Source organism: Bidens hawaiensis, unplaced genomic scaffold (assembly GCF_021521415.1).
Source record: "Bidens hawaiensis isolate Kalapana, Puna unplaced genomic scaffold, B.hawaiensis_p1.1 tig00023995_1, whole genome shotgun sequence".
NCBI lineage: Eukaryota > Viridiplantae > Streptophyta > Magnoliopsida > Asterales > Asteraceae > Bidens > Bidens hawaiensis.
In genome coordinates, this window is record NW_027493774.1 from 48,322 (window position 1) to 65,702 (window position 17,381).

Sequence of the window (17,381 nt, forward strand, 5' to 3'; positions counted from 1 at the left end):
TCTAAGATATTTGTTAACAAGGACAAAAGAAGATTTAGAATACATCAAGTTATAACAGGCAGGTCATAAGAAATGAGAAAAATCCTAAAATGATTCAACTGATGAGAGAAGTTACCAAAATGATTCAAAGAAATTCAAAATTTTAAATCTAACCCATCTAAATCCATCAGCGGCGTGAGATTGGGAATCCCGCCACCGGATTTCGTCCTCCAATCCTATTCTGACATGTATAAAAGTCCTCATCTACCACGATAGATTTGCATGTAAATCTGTCTGAAGCATTAGATTTCATCTGAAAATTCCTTTCCTGAAAACCATCTTGTACGTGATGCTTGGTCTTGTTTCTATCTTATATGTGAGTTTTCACAAAAGTTGGATTTTGATATTTCTTTGAAATTCATCTTAGAAGATGAATTTCATCTGAGTTTCGTCTTATAAAAACCCACAACAATCATCTTCATCTTCCGGCCATAAACATAAAATCCACTTTCCAGCCACCGGCACCACCACCACCACCACTCCACCGCCAGAAAGAAAAACCACCAACACTCCACCCGCCGGCAAAAACCCACCACCACTCCACCGCCGGCAAAAACCCACCACCCCCACCGTCTTTTACATATAATCAAATTATATAATTTAAACAATTAAATACTCTTATTCATATAAAATTTTTTAGTAATTTATGATATATCTAATTATATTTGTGTATTTATCTTTCATTCTTAGGTAATAAACTTGGTTTACATATTTAACTCAAAACAAGAACAAAGGAATGGAAATAATTAGGGAATATATATTTACTACTAATAAAATAAAAATATTAAAATTAAGAGTAGATAAAAGTAATTTAAAAAGAAATTAGTTTTATTTTATAAGTGAATAGATATATGAAAAGTTAAAAATCAAAGTATATAACATTAGAATTTAGCAACTCTTATTAATAAAATATTAACTTTTTAAAATTCTCAAACGAGTTAACATGGCAACCCAATTTTTAACGGGTCAGGTTTAGGTTGACCTGCCTAAGAAACCAGGTCATGTCAGCTAACCCAAAATCTATATTTTTTTTTGTGTCGGGTTCGAGCTTTGTTTCAAGTCGTGTCAGGAATTGTTGCATATATATATATATATATATATATATATATATATATATATATATATATGAGTGAGATCTAGAAAGAACTAGAGAACTAGTAAAGAATTATTTTTAACTATTTTAAAAAAAATTATTTTATGATTTTTTTTCTTTCCTCCTTCTAATAAGATGATATTGATACTAAAAAAAAAATTTGTCGTTGTAGTAATGTAGTGCATATATGCACTAATTCCTATTGCATATATACAATAGTGTTTTATTGCATATAATACAACACAATTACATTATCCAATACACACTATTGAATATATGCAAATACGACACTAATAATTGTATGCAAAACACATTATTGCAGATATGTAACACAACACTAATGCATATGCACTATATCGATTTTTTTAATTGTTGTATATAATATAACACTATTGCAAATATACAATATAAACAACTATATATTTGTTATTCAACACTATTTCAAATATCAAAATGCACATTATTGCACATACGCATTATAAAAAAGTCGATGTATTGCATAGAACCCCGATACTAGGAGCGCTACCCCCGGATCCCCGTTCGTTGAGGGTTTATTAAACTAGAGATATAGTGATACAGATAGAGCTAGTTAATTGATACTTATAATTTCTATACAGTTAGCCGAGCCCAGTTAAAGAAAGGAATTACTATAAACTCAGAATGAAACAGGACCCAGGTGAGTTTCTAGCCCCACATCCTTATTATGTTTTCAGGGATGTGCGCATACTCGATGTGATTAGTTAATATACTTACCTTAAGTGGTAAGTGTATGATATATGAATATGTTATGAATGATGTATGTATGACATGTGAATGCATTATTGATAACCTATGAATGATTTGGGAAGTACGCAATTATGAAGGTAATAAAATGAATGTATGATGGTATGGTTGTATCGAAGGAAGGGTATCGGACCCTAATAATATCCGAGGATGGAGGAAAACCGGACCCTAATAATATCCGAGGATGGAGGGTACCGGACCCTAATAATATCCGATCTATGTAGGGTGAAATTCTCTTTATAATGTACGAATAGTTATGGACGTACCGTGTATGTTAAATAAAGAAGCTATGAAAGAATGAACATAATGATAAACAAGCTAAGTATGTAATACATACTGTCGGGCACGCATGTGTTTATGTAAGTATGCTATCTGATTAACTAGAACTCACTCAGCGTTACTGACTTTTAGTATGTACGCAGGTAAATAGATTGAGGCAGCTAGCTTGGGGGAGACACATGGCAGGCATTGAAAAGGTTGGCATCTGAAGATCTGTCATAAGATACTTTTGCGTTATGTTTTAAAGACAAGTTTAATGTTTTGTAATGAATGTTGGAAGTTTATTTATTTCCGCAAAAGTTTTTAATTAACTCTGATATTTAGAACTGTGTTTATGAGTAAATCAAACGCCAAAGTAGGGCACCGGGAACGGGTCCTTACATGTGAATCATCGTAACCAACTAATGTGTCTAGTAAATATTTGCCTATTGTAATGAACGGATTATGTCTATGTAATTCACCAACTGGTATAAGTTTTGTTCGGTCAGTTCATTGCATTACCTGAACCTAAAGTGTGTCACTGTTTTCTCTAACTGTTTTACAACCAAATTAATTTTTAAACTGCTTGACGTCGTTTGCCGCCATAGTATAATTAATTAAAAGCATTAAATTTAACGATCACTTTCCACTGATTTCCTGTGGATTCAACACCTTACTTGCCCTCGCTAGTAGAGGTACTTTTATAAATGATTTTGATTGACCTTTCGACATCGATCAAAACTTGTTATGAGATTAGCACTTTCCACTGATTCCCTATGGAGATGACCATATTTACCCGTACTTGTTATAGGTATTTAAGCTTATAAATACTTGTTTTTTTATTAGAGCAAGACATCTACATCACGTGGACTCATCCTAATCGCTTCCAATTTTGGTATACACGTAGAGTTTCGGTTCATCCTTCCCTAACATGTATTGTGTTGTGGAATACCATGCCACGCTTAGTGGCACCACTGGTGGTGTCCTCGTATGGGGTTGTAAGAGCATTCTCAAACAATCTATCAAATTTTGTGAGGGAAGTTTTTGTAACATATGAAGTGGTTTAGGGTGTTGTGAATGAAAGAGAGAAAATGTATGATTTTTCTGTATATTAGAAAAGTTAATGTAACACCCTTATAATTTTTTTAATATTTTTTAACAGTGGTTATGAGTAGAGCAGAGAGAAACAATAGTGAGAGAGTTATAGAAAAATATTATTTAATTAAACAGAAGGAAAAAATAGAGTGAATGCTTTAAGTTGAAACTCTCTCTCTCTCTCTCTCTCTTCAGTTTTTTTATTTTATTATAATTTGGTGGTGAGTGACAATGATCATTTGAAAATTAAAAGGTTTTAATTTAATAATACATATCTATCCATCTATATATATCACTTCAAACTTTTACATGTTAATTTTTCTAAAATTGTTTACGGAATTGTGAAAACTAAAAGATAGATTTTCATTGTTATAGGGATATTAGATATGCCAGAAACTTTTTTTCCTTACAACAATTGTAGTAGTTTCGACTTTCAACCTAAATATGTATTGATTGTAGGGTGCGTGCCTACCTTACAGAGAATGTCCGAATCCAAGAACAAGAAGATATGCTTTAAATATAAATCGTGAAGCTACGATAGTTTAGTGCATGACTAGAGTGTCATATATAGTGACAAGCACAATTCTGAGTGAGCAGATAACTATCCATAGGAAGAGTTAAAGATTTGGTGGGAGACATGACATAATTCATATTAGCATGAAATGCGATACGTAGGAGGGCCTTTACTCCTTTCCAAAAGTGCATAATTACACTTTGTCAATGACGTATGTCACCACCCTTATTTAGGAGATGAGTATTTGAAGAAGTTTAAGAAAAACACATTAGAAATCTTTATTAATTTACTTAAAGATGTAATTAATCAACGTTGAGTGACATTTATCAATTGTATGAGACGCATTAACTGAAACATGACTCTTCCAGAATGCTTGTTGCATTAAAACAATGTTTTCATAATGAAGGATGAGGTTAAAGATGGTGAGGAAGGTGCTTATATATATACGTGTAGCATACCGACAAGGTATGCTTAGTCAACGTCGTATATGTTTATTAGTTTTATATTTGATTATTTACTTTTAAATTAGTCATGTAGTGGGTGTTGTGCACTTTACCATCATTTGTTCCCATCACTTGCTTTTGAGGTTCGTTCATACAATCATCATGATTGGCCGGGCATTGATTGAAGTACATATTATTGTCACCATTTTATGCTTTTAACATTGGTATAATAATTCACCATTCTATACTTTTGACTCATCAAACATAATAATTCATTGTAGCACCACCGTCACCATCCTTATCTAACATCCGTCACTATTACAACAAGTCGGATGATGCATTGTTAATGGAATACGCGTCATGTGGTGTATATATATACGTGTCTTTTCGTGTTGTTGCTATCATTGAAGTGGTCGGGACAACATCTTCGATTAATGTCGTAGGTTAAGTTGAATGGGTATATCTCTGTTTATTATCATTCGGTGTCGTTTTCGTTATTCTCTTTTGCCCAATCAAGACCTTACATGATACTCATATTAATCTTTTCAACTCTCAGATTGGCTTATGGATGAGTAACGGAAGAGGAGTACTTAAGAAGAACCTGTAAGTATTCACGAAATTTTGTTGAACTAGTTATGACAAACGTACGTTTGTCATTGCCAACAATGAAGATGTAGAGAAAATAGTATAAAAACATATGATATTCTCATATACAAATGTAAGATGTCGGGTAAATAAAATGAACACATGATATGCTTCTATACATAATTTTAATCTAGTTTCCAATGATTGTAGCCTTGTAGAAAATGTGATGCAACGACAGTTTTAAGGTAAAAGAGGTTTGTGTTAAAATCCTTGGTAGAAATGTAATCAAGTTTAATCCATGTACTCATAAAGAAATGTTTAGTAAAATTGATTAAATGTATTAATTTCTAAGAAGATATTTAGTTTTGATCACTTTTTGAGTAAGCTTCAAAAATCTAATTAAAAGTTTTAAATTTCCAAAAGAAAGTTAATATCATCAAGCTTTAAAACAAATACTACATGAAGCAAAATCTTTAGGTTACATTTGTTAATCAATCTAGAAGAATATTGAATCTTTAAAATATAAGGTTTGATTTAAAAAGTCAAAATGTGATTTATACCTGACTCTTATCTGCTTGATTTGCAGCAATTTCACAGTCTTTCTTTGTAGCAAACAATTTTTTTAATACTTCGACCACACATCGTGTGGCATGAGTTCCAAAGGCACAACCCCGTCAACACCAAAATCAATAAAATGCATAAAAATTTACTCAAAACATATTCCAATACATATAATAATAATAATAATAATAACAACAACAATAATAATTTCTAATGCACTCGAGGTTGTAAAAAAACTAAATAAATCTGCACAAGGAAATCCCTCCAAATCATGCCTTGAGAAAACCAAAGATCCATCTAATAGTAAACCCAGAACAACATTCGACCAATTAGATTACACAAAAGGTCAAACCAACTGTTACTTTTTTAGTAATAAAAATACGCTTAGGATCCTCCCACACCACTTGAAATCCTCACACACCATTTTTTTCCTACACGGCTCGTATAGGGCTATACGGTCATATAACACCTGAATCGTGTCAGTTTGTGTCCGATGTTGTAGGTCATCGTTTATAGTTCCTTGTTTAACCTTATACGGGTCGTATAAGCATATACGGGTCGTATAGGCCTATACGGGCCGTATAGACATTTTTTTTTGAATTTCTTTTTATGACTATATATTTAATATATATGATTTATGACTTTAACATCATATGTAGGCTTCATCGTATAGACATTTTTTGAAAATGTTTTTTGATTACCATATATTTAATATATGTGATTTATGACTTTAACATCATACGTAGCCATCATCCATATGTACTATCTGACTTGCACCATTTTTTTAATCAATTTTAGCCATTCTCCTCTTCAGCCCTTTCATGTGTTATTTCACATATATAGAATTATGTTTTATATTGAAAAGTTGAATGATACGATATTTTAGAATAAAGTAAATTGGTTATTAATATTCACATAACACGCTTGGCTAAGTAATTTGTAGTTGTACACTAAGAATATTCGTTTAAGATTATATTATGTTACACTTTATAATAGTCCATACACAATAGTCTATACAGGTCGTATTACACTGAACGGCCCGTATAGTTATTTTCCGGCAATGATTAACAATGGTCAAAAGGCAATCTGAATTTTTTAGCAAATGTTTCCTATACGGTCGAATAGCCATATACGACCGTATAGCTTTTATGGTTTGTTAGGGAGCAATTCGAGCCATTTAATGCCTATACAACTCGTATAGGTCTATACGGTCGTATAGGCTACAAAAAGCTGTTTTTTTTGTCCCCTTGTCAGTCATTAGTACCCTATACGGTCCGTATAGGCTTATACGAGCCGTATAGATATTTGGGGGTGATGTATGAGTATCACATCCCTAAAAACATCATAAATAGAGACCGAACCAATAGTTTTTATGGTGCTATTATGTTCAATTCTAGTAGTTACATCTATTTGAGATTTAGAATATATAATCATAATTAGTTTAATAAATAATATATTTTTTACTAAATTAAATTTCAACAACCTTTTACCTTTGGTCTAAATTGGAATATATAATCATAATTACTAAATTATACTAAGGTACTTTTTGCATGTCGTTCCATATAGTGCTGCAAAACCAGACAAACCGAAGCTCTGAATTTTATATCAGATTTAGCACTTGAAAATAGTAAATTGATATAAATCTTGTTTAAATGTTCACCTCCATGACTTATTCAAGGTAAGAGTAAAATAGACAAATTATTGAAAATGTTGTTGTTGGTATCCATTGCAAAAAGCATCCCATTACTTATTCTTTAAATAAATTGTGATCATAAATGACCTAATGACACTAAGGGGGTGTTTGGTACAGAGAATGGAATTGTAGAGAAATGGAATAGAGAAATGGAATTGCAGAGAAAGGGAATTGGTCTGGAGAATAAGAATTGACTGTTCTGTTTGGTAGTACAGAGATTTCAGTAGAGAAATATAGCTGAGAATCATTTCTTTTGTTTGGTACATAGAAAATAAACAGAGAATTATATCAACTTTATCATTAACACAAGTATTTTTTTCATAACAAATATTTATTAAAAAATAAAAAAACATATAAAAAGATGCATAAATTCCAACCAAAATATGCATTGATCAAACCAATTCACATACAAAACATAGTTTTTAAGCAAAAAACATCAACCATAGTTAAAACCAATTCACATACAAAACATACTTCAACCATACACAACTATCCCATTGAACCATCGGTATACAACTCGACCATCTCAATTTTCTCTTCTATTGTCAACGCAAGAAAAGAACGTCCTAGATCCACATCTTTACCAATCAAATGAGCTGCTGTGAACCGTTTTTTCGTAGTGATACCTGGTAAAGCTTTCAACTCATCACTAACCTTTTCATAGATTTCACGAGCCTCCATACCTTCTTTGCTAAGTTGTTCACCCACCATCTCCCCAAATCGAAGCAAAACTTCCTTGATATCTTTGCAAGACTCTCGATATATCTCATCTGCATCCGTGCTTCTACCTCTTTTGCGCGTGCCTGTTACACTTCCTGTTTGTCCTTCAGATCTATCAACATTTGGAACGGCTTCATCAACAAAATCAAAGTCTTCAATATCAACAGGTGAGCTTTTTTGCGTCTCTTGAACAACATCTTCTTCTCCAAGGTCAACTGCTTTACTACCAGTAGCTCTATCCTTACCGAATATGGTACACAATTTGTCATAGAAAGGAAATGACTTGTCACGAAAATTCACAGCACCTTTGTGAGACTACAAGACAATTACAAATAAATTAGACTAAAATTTTAAAATCTAAAAAATATATTTTTTAGAATATACCTTCACGTATTCTAAAACTAAACATATAAGTATGTATACAGATCGATGCATGTGTGTATATTAAAGATAGGCAAAAAATTTGGGTTAATTACAGAAAACGAAAAAGAAAATGTTAGCTGGTGTGAACAGAATTTACCACATTGATCAGCCTCTTTTAGTTTCTACTTTATCTGCTTCGACAACTCAAGAATCTCAGGTGTCTTCACATTCAGCAAATCAACAAATTAAAAAATATAACAAAGTGATACACAAAATAGCCCCAAAAAAAAGTTAAATCAACCTGAGTAACTTCTGACACAGAGATAGCAATAGCTGCTTTAGCATCTTCCTCACTAAGTCGTTTAAGAGCTCTTGCAATTTCTCTGTCACATTCAACAATAAGTCTGTCTATAAGATCCTCCAATTCCCTATCATAGTTATCTTGACCTTTTGCCTTTGGTTCTTGGTATCTGATTAAAGTTAAGTAGCACAGACATTGAAAACAGTAATGTTCAAATCTCACGTATGATTAACAGCCATATAAAGTACACCATTACTTGAGATAGCATCTTCATAACACTTTCTTTATTACTTAATAATATGAGACTGATAAAATAAAAAGTGAAAAAAAGGATACTCTTTCCTCAGCTGAAATGAATGCACCTTTGGGCATGGTCCCATGTCCATTTTCTGAAATTCAAAACACAAAAAAACTGAGTAAGCATCACCAAAACAAAACGTGACAGTATACACACAAGTTGCCTGTATTGCAACCAGGCTATCAGGAATTCAACTCCCCTGTTTTAAACTGGCTAGGGTGTAAATGAGTCAAGCTGAATCAAAACTGAAAAGTAGACACCATTGTTATGCACAAGTTGACTGTATTGCAACCAGGCTAAGTGTGTAGCCAAGCCAAGCCCGTCTAGGCTCGAGCTCGACTCTTTAATTATTTATTAACTACTTCACTTATTTTTTTTATATTTTATATATAACATACTGTATATTAACTACTTATTATTTTTTTCATAACTTTATCTATAATAATATTTATAACTAAATTATATATTTGATATATTAGATAAAATTTATAAATAATGGGCTCCTTTAGGCTCATGAACCGGCTTGAGCTTGACAAGTGAATCTCGGGCTCGAGTTTGTTTATTAAACGAGATTATTAGCTCGAGGTCAGGCTCAAGCTCGTGTAAGCTAGACTGAATTCAAAATTTTAACGAGCCAATATCGAGTAGCTCACGAGCGACTTGGCTCATTTGCACCCCCCGCCTGTTTCTCTGTAACAAATCTTACTAAAAAACACACCTAAATACGATAATCTAAAGTTCAAAAAACTCAATTCCACAACAAGCTATTCAACACGAACACAATTCCTTTCTATTCACTCACATAACACGATTTTCCCCAAATTTTATAACATACTTGGTAGAAAATTAACAGCTAAAACCCTAAAACGAGGTAATTGTGTGTCGGGATGCATATAGTATAATAAGAGGAATGGATTTTGCTTACAGTGAGTTGAAAGAGTTCGTGAGGACAAAGGCCGGCTAAGAAGAGACGACAGACGTCACGATCGTAGTACTTCCGATTGACTTCCGTGACGTCTCCGTTACGATTGGCTCCCATTAACACATCCAGCTGCTTCCTGATTGCATCCATCTCCACACACTCGCGCAGTGGTTAGGGTTTTGGTGTTCTGTTTTTACTTTGGGGGAATCCTTGCTGAAGGAGGAAAATGGGAGAAATGAAAAGGAGGAAAATGAGAGAAATGAACGTTGAGAAATCCATTTCTCCGCTTTTTTTAGAGAAACAAAATCAGAGAAATGGAAATGGTTTATTTCCATTTCTCACCTCTTTCTTTCATAAACAAACAAGAGAATTCTTTCCAATTCCATTTCTCACCCCTCAATTCCCTCTACCAAACACCCCCTAATTGATTGCTTTTCTACATTCTTGCAAACCGAGTTATACAGACAAATGCAAATCAAACCTAAATAAAACAATCAAAAGCTGTTAATTAGAGGGTAAATAGGATTCCGAGAATTGAACGTAGAATAACTTTAGGAATTGAACATGTGATACCTATGCACCTTGATGATAATTAAGATCCAATAACAGGAATTCGTTTATGAGATTACAATTTGATAATTATGTAGAATAAATCAAAGGAAAGAGAATACCAGGGTTTGTGAATGTGTAACGATTAATATCAAGGAATATTATATCTTGAGTTATAACATGAAGAACGGGTTGGACCAAGGATCACCTCATTATGAAATGCCGTATGATTAGGCGTGATTTCGATAATGAGAAGGGGGTAATGTGAGGACACGTGGCACAAATAAAGCCTTTATTTATTAATTAGTATAGATATAGATGAACAAATCCATAATATAAAATGTATTGTTGCAAAATATGTGTTTTATGAACAAACTAGGTTAATGACCCGTGGGCGCCACGGGTGGAAACAATTAAATTTTGTAACATCAACCGGTAATACAAAAGTGGAAACAAAATTTCATACATACATACATACATATAGAGAGGATAAGAGAATATACAGTTGGTAACAACGTCGGTAACAAAATAAAAACTTTATTAAACATAACTTTCAAACGAAAATAAAATGCATTTTACAATCATTCGATAGATTAAAAATAACAGCTTCATATATTACTAAATAGTTCCTTATAAACCACATTTGTAGTTTTATTTGTAACTTTACCTCCTTATCTAATATAAACATTTTAACACCGGCTCTACTCTTCACTCGAGATAAAGCCACATATAACTGACCATGTGTAAACACCGGCTGTCGAAGATATATTCCAACTCTTGCTAGTGACTGGCCTTGACTTTTGTTAATTGTCATTGCAAAACAAACCGCAATAGGAAACTGTCTTCGTTTCAACTTGAATGGGAATTTCTTATCTGAAGGAGTTAGAGTACTACGAGTTAAGTAAGTGCGATGACCAATTTTAGTACCCGAAATAGCCTTTACTTCAATAAAACGCCTCCCCAATTGAATAACCTGTAATTTTGTTCCGTTGCATAAACCATTTTTCTGATCAATATTCCTTAGTAACATTATTGGCACACCAACTTTTAGAACCAATTTATGCTTAGGCATACCAGAAAGTTTTAAACCATTTAGAAAATCCGGTGAGTGCAATGCTGGATCGAAACCAGGCCTAACACTATCAGAGTTGTCTATACTATCAGAACTTAGATATTCAACTTCTTCTCCCGAAAAGAAAGTTAAAAATCTATCATTAATGTAACACCCCGGCTTAAGCGGAAACGCCCGAGTGTGACGTACAGATTGCCCAAAACACATGTGACACTATTAAGTGACAATATTATCATTAATTCATTCAAATCTCAAGTACACATTTTGTTCAAATAAACAATTACAAAGGAAAGAAATAAAACGAACGTTAACTTTGTTTATTATTTAAGTAACCTAAATTCTAGTGTCCTAATCCATATCATCCTATAATAATGGTACCTGTAATATATGTATAAAATAATGTCAACTAACTTAATAGTTGGTAAGTTCACACAGTTTGATAGAAATACATAAAAACCATACAATTCCATGAGACAAGTGTAATCATCGCGCAAGTAAGTTCCTTTCCAGTTGGGATTGCGCACCAATGTACTCGGATAATGAGGCCCTTTTTCCACTCATAACAACAAGGTCTTGAGAGCAAGGTGGGGCGTATGATCATACTTATTGAGGAAACTGTTGAGTCAAAGATTTGACCAAAGTGAGATATATGGAATATTGGAATCTTCTCAACCTCCTTAGAATACACTAAGTATGGATTCGTGCACACCTTAGACCTCCGAGCAAGCTTTTACTTAGACGGGCATGATATTTTGTCTATCGGGCAAGGTTATCTTCAAGAAGTCTTCTTTAGTGGATATCTGGACAGGGTTCGCAAATTAGTGTATTACCGGGCAAGGTTCACTAGTTTATGCTAATCCGGGCAAGGTTCACTTTATCAAGCAAGTATGTTCTTCATAGCCAAGTAAAGTTTACTCCCGAGTAAGCTTTTTGGCTAACCAAACTCATGAAGCCAAGTGATTGGAAGACCGAGCAAGGTATTCATTAATAATACAGTGGTCCAAGTAGGCTTGATGATTTAATGGAATAACTTTAAGTAACATCGGGCAAGGTTCAACTCAAGCAAGGAACGGTGCTACCGAGCACACTTTGCTAATAAGCTATTTTCTAGTTAAGAGTTGAAGGGAACATTGAAGAACAAGGTTACTCCTAAGGGTTTGTCGGGCAAAGTCTGGAAAAGTCAAGAAGATTGAAGTCTACCAGATGAGTATTTTACTTGGTAAAATACTCTTCAAGTAAAGTCTACCTGGAAACTGATCCCCGGGCACACATCTATGTTACCAAGTTCTGAAGGATGGCAGAGCACACAGCCTACTCGGAAAATGAATGTTGTTGCAAAGCCTACCCGGAATACTTGTTTTACACTTAGAATAATTCTGAATATGTAATTTTGAGTATGTATTAGCATTTAGGATTTCTAGAAGGAATGACAGCTGTAAAGGAGGTGTCAGGCCTATAAAAGAAATAATTTAGGGCACACCTTCTAAGGGAGACAGACTCATTGATTCAGAGAGAATTTTTGAGTGTGACGGCTGTCTTAGAATAGTACGGATATAACTTTCCTATCAAGAAACCCTAAATCGATTATCCTTTTGTATGATGAACTTTGAATGAATGGAAATCTTTTGAGTGAATCTTGTGTGTGTTAGTTACCTTTGATTATTGATAGCAACTACCCTGTTTATTATTGATTCCGCCTTTAATAAACGATAATCTTTCTAAATATAGCAACCCGTCATTAACTCCCTTGTCGACACATCTATTTGTGTGAGTTATGACATGATTTGAGTAAGATCCAACTGAAATCGGGGACCTGACAAGTGGTATCAGAGCTTGTTGCTGCTATTTTAGAAAGATTCTTGTTGCTGATTGAAGATTTGAAGAAAGATGAAGTAAGCAGACCACTGTTCCATTGAAAAGTGACGTCAGCAGCTCTGTTCTTCATTATTCTTTCAGATCTACAATCATTTGGTGTCTTCTCTTCCTTATTTTATTTAAAGATTTAATTTTTATATATAAATCTTGTTCTAATCGCATCAGACACATCAAATCTGAACAACCGAATTTCAGATCTGATTATTTTTTTAACTCTGTTTTTACAAAGAAACTATTTTTGATTTCTCAAAATGTCTGGTTACGAAGAACAAGAAGTGTCTACTAACAAGATTCCTAGACTATATGGACAGGAAAATTTCACTAAATGGAAGGTCTTGTTTGAAGCAGCCGTTTGCTATAATGATGTTGATATGTGGAACTCAATCAGAATGGTCCACAAGGCACTGTTGAGGATGGTGCAAATCCGGGTGCAACAGCTACTGTGAGAGAAAGAATGAGAAAAGTAGATGACAAGGCTTTAGAAATGTTAAAGTTAGGTCTGTCTTGGGAGATACTTACCAAGGTTGCACATCATGCCACCGCAAAGGCAATGTATGATGCAATACTTGAAATGTTTGAGGGAAACATTGAGCTCAAAAACATCAAGAAGCAAAGGCTGAAGCAACAGTTGGAAAGGTTTAAGTATAAAGAAGGAGAGAGGTTGAAGTCAATTCTTGAAAGGTTCTTAGCAATAGTGAATGATCTCAGAACCACAGATTATGTCATGACTGACTTTGACTTGAATACCAAGTTACTCAACTCAATGCCAAAGGAATGGCACACTGCTTGCAAATTCATCCTTCAGAAGCACAACTTCAATGATTTGAAATTGGATGATGTAGTGTGCTTCCTTCAGGCTGCAGAGATTGAGATGATAGAGAATGAGATGATTAAGGAGGAAAGACCTTTCTTCAATGTTTCAAATGCATTGATTGCACCTATGGTAAATTTGACTACCAAGAATCAACAACAAATTCCCATTATTGAAGAACCAGTTGAGCTTAATGCTGATACTCCAAAATCTTTTTTTGGTAGTAGCACAAGTAATCTTGGAAACCAGCAAAGGTTCAAAGTGCAACTGATTGATGACACTGATTCTGCCTTAATGGCAAGTGGGCATGTACCTCATACTAGTGGTGGAAATGGTCAAGGAAATGAGACACAGGCCTTGTTTTCAATGTTTACAGAGTCATATAAAGCATTTGTTGCAAATAATTTAATCCACACAAGTGTGGTACAAGATGATCTTGAGCAGATAGATGCTGATGACTTGGAGGACATGGTTTTGAAGTGGCAAGCAGCCATGTTGGCTCTTAGAAGCAAGGGGCTTTACAATAGGACTGGTAGGTCACTCCTATCAGGGCCTAATGAAAGAATTGGTTTTGATAAGTCAAAAGCCATTTGCTATAATTGTCAACACCCTAGTCATTTTGCAAGAGAATGTAACATGCCAAGAAACTTTCAAATGAACCAGTTTCAAAATCAACCAAGAAATCAGCAATTTCAATATCAACAGAATCAGCAGAGAATCAACAACAACAACAACTTCAACAACAATCTCAACAACAACTATAATCCAAACTTCAACAACTTCCAACCTCAAATGAACAATCATAATCAAGGAGTGCCTCAGAATCAAGGATTTCAAAGAAACAACAACCAAAACCTTCAAAATGTTCCTGATCTGCTAAAAGTAGTTATAATATTATAACTAAAACTATGCTAATCTAGACACTAAGTAATAATTCTAGACTCTTAACTTAACTAAAACTACTAACCAGCAAGTGAACCGATCGACTGTAGTACAACTAAGTAAGTCCGGATATCGAACCCACCAGACTCTTTAAATTACGAAACTAGAAAACAAGACTCAACTACAAGACACGACTATTTATTAATAATATTTGAGGGGGAATTTAATACTAAAAATTAAAACTTAATAATAATTAACTAATGATTACTTTAATTAACTAATAATAAAACAAATAATATAATAATAAACCTAAACCTAATTTATATAATAATAATAAAACATAATCATTACCTTAAATTTAATTAATTAATTAATAAAACTTAACCCTAATTTAATTTAACTAATAAACAATTAAGAAAACTTGGATTAATTCAGAGGAATAAGATAACTACCCAGGCCAGAATCCCCAAAGTTACGGTTATTAAATAAATGAAAAACTCACGTTATGGAACCGGGATCATAAAATAGACCCTTGACTAGAAAACCCGAACAGGACCCTTGAATTTCAAGAAGACGCCTACGGATTTCTAACAAATTTTAAGACTCACCAGTTTTATATTAAACTTCCTTACGGTTATTTAATTGCTTATGTCTAGGTATCTTTTATGACGAAAACCTACCTTACAGCGCGGAACTCAAAGATAGCAAAGCATATTCAATTAACTTAATAGACTAAGCTGACAATCAAACCTAGACGGACTCCTTACGAAGAACTAAATCTAGCAATCTCGACAAGCAAAGATCTGTCAACAACCTATCACCTTACAGCTTTCTAGGCTGGCAGTTCACTTTTATCTATTTAATTGATTTTATTGTTTCTATGATTTTAATACATATTAATCACAAACTAGCCAAGAACACACAGTAAATGACCTAACAAAACCCTATCCTATGAAACAATCAACAACGGCAATGTGAAACAATAAATTCAAGTAAACAAAACCAAGCAATCAAACACATCAATTAAATCAAACTTAACCGTTTACTTAGAACATAAAATCTATAACGAAACGAAATCCAAATAAAATCAAACCGAACTAAGGTTCATCACGACCTAGGCAGTCTATGGAATTTAGCCTAGCATCATAAAGTAAAAGAAACTAAAATAATTAAGTTCAACAACCAAGCTCATAATTAAAATAATAAATTCAAACCGAATATTGATAATGGTTGGATGAGTAGGCGTTGAACCCAAACGATCTCGGCTCGAACCAACAACTTTCTTCTCTCTGTTTTCTTCTTCCTTGCGGCTGGCAGCGTCGAACTTCAATAAACGGGTGACCCCCTTTTATAATGGCGCCCCCCAACACAAATTATATTCCCTTTCTTTTGTTCACCGACTTCCTGCTTATAGTGATGGAGAAAACCAATTAGCTTTAGCCCACTTTCAAAATAATATTAATAATAATGGGCTCGTAAATTTAATTAGATTGTAGACTAACATGAATACTCTGGAGCCCATAATTGACTTACTTATTTTCATTCTTATCATCGAAAGATTTGTTAAGTTTACTTATTTACATTTTGACATCGTAATATTTAATGTGATGATCAATAACAGTTAAATGTAGTTGCTATTTTGACATTTTATTTTACCACAAATTGACCTTACTAAATTACTCTCTTTTTTTATTAAATTTAGCTTGTTGTCTTTTAAAATCATTAATATATAAATATGAGCCACTTGAGTAATATTCAATAAAGAACTTAGCTCAAAGTATTTAAAAGTGTAAGAAATATTTATATAATAATATGTATACTTTAGACCAGATCAAATATCTCCACACTTGAACATTTTCGTCCCTGAAAATGCTATTTGCAATGGAATCATAACAAGAAAATATGGTCTTAGAAATATATAAGTTATTTTTAAGCTCAGATAAACGCAAAAACCGCGATCACCGATATTGTTGTTCACTTAAACCCATGCCTTAATCTTTTCCGGGACAAATAAGATCCGACAATAATATTACTCAGTGGTTTACACAATTAAGACCCGCTTATTTTCAGCTTTTACCGGAACAGACCACCCAACTTGACTTAAACCTCAAAATTAGCATATTTAAAACTTATGTTGCTCTATTTTATCATGAATAGTTAAGACGATCAAGGGTATTGTTTATCCACCTAAGCTTAAGCATCAAAGTCTACCAAGCAGCCATTAGATATGATTAAGGTACAATTAATTTATAGCTAGTGTTCCTCACAACATGACATACCCCCGTTATCAAGCAATACACCGAACCATTACCATAGGTGAGTATGCAAAATTTCATCTGTAGGGCTTACATGTGGCGTGTCCCTTGTGGTCCGTTTCTTAATGGTAATGAGACGCGAGCAATGGGACCCCACATGGCTAACAGCATGGATGATCAAGTCTGTAATGCATTTGTACTTTTGTACTTTTTCTGATCATGTTTAACGACTTATGTGGCATAAAACTGCGGGTTTGCTCTTTTTTAGC

The 17,381-nt window shown here is 33.6% G+C and overlaps 1 pseudogene; it reads right to left on the minus strand.

Moving 5' to 3' along the window:
* Positions 1–457: 457 nt before the first annotated feature.
* Positions 458–9,863, minus strand: LOC143568493 (uncharacterized; annotated as a pseudogene).
* Between the last annotated feature and the right edge of the window lie 7,518 nt (positions 9,864–17,381).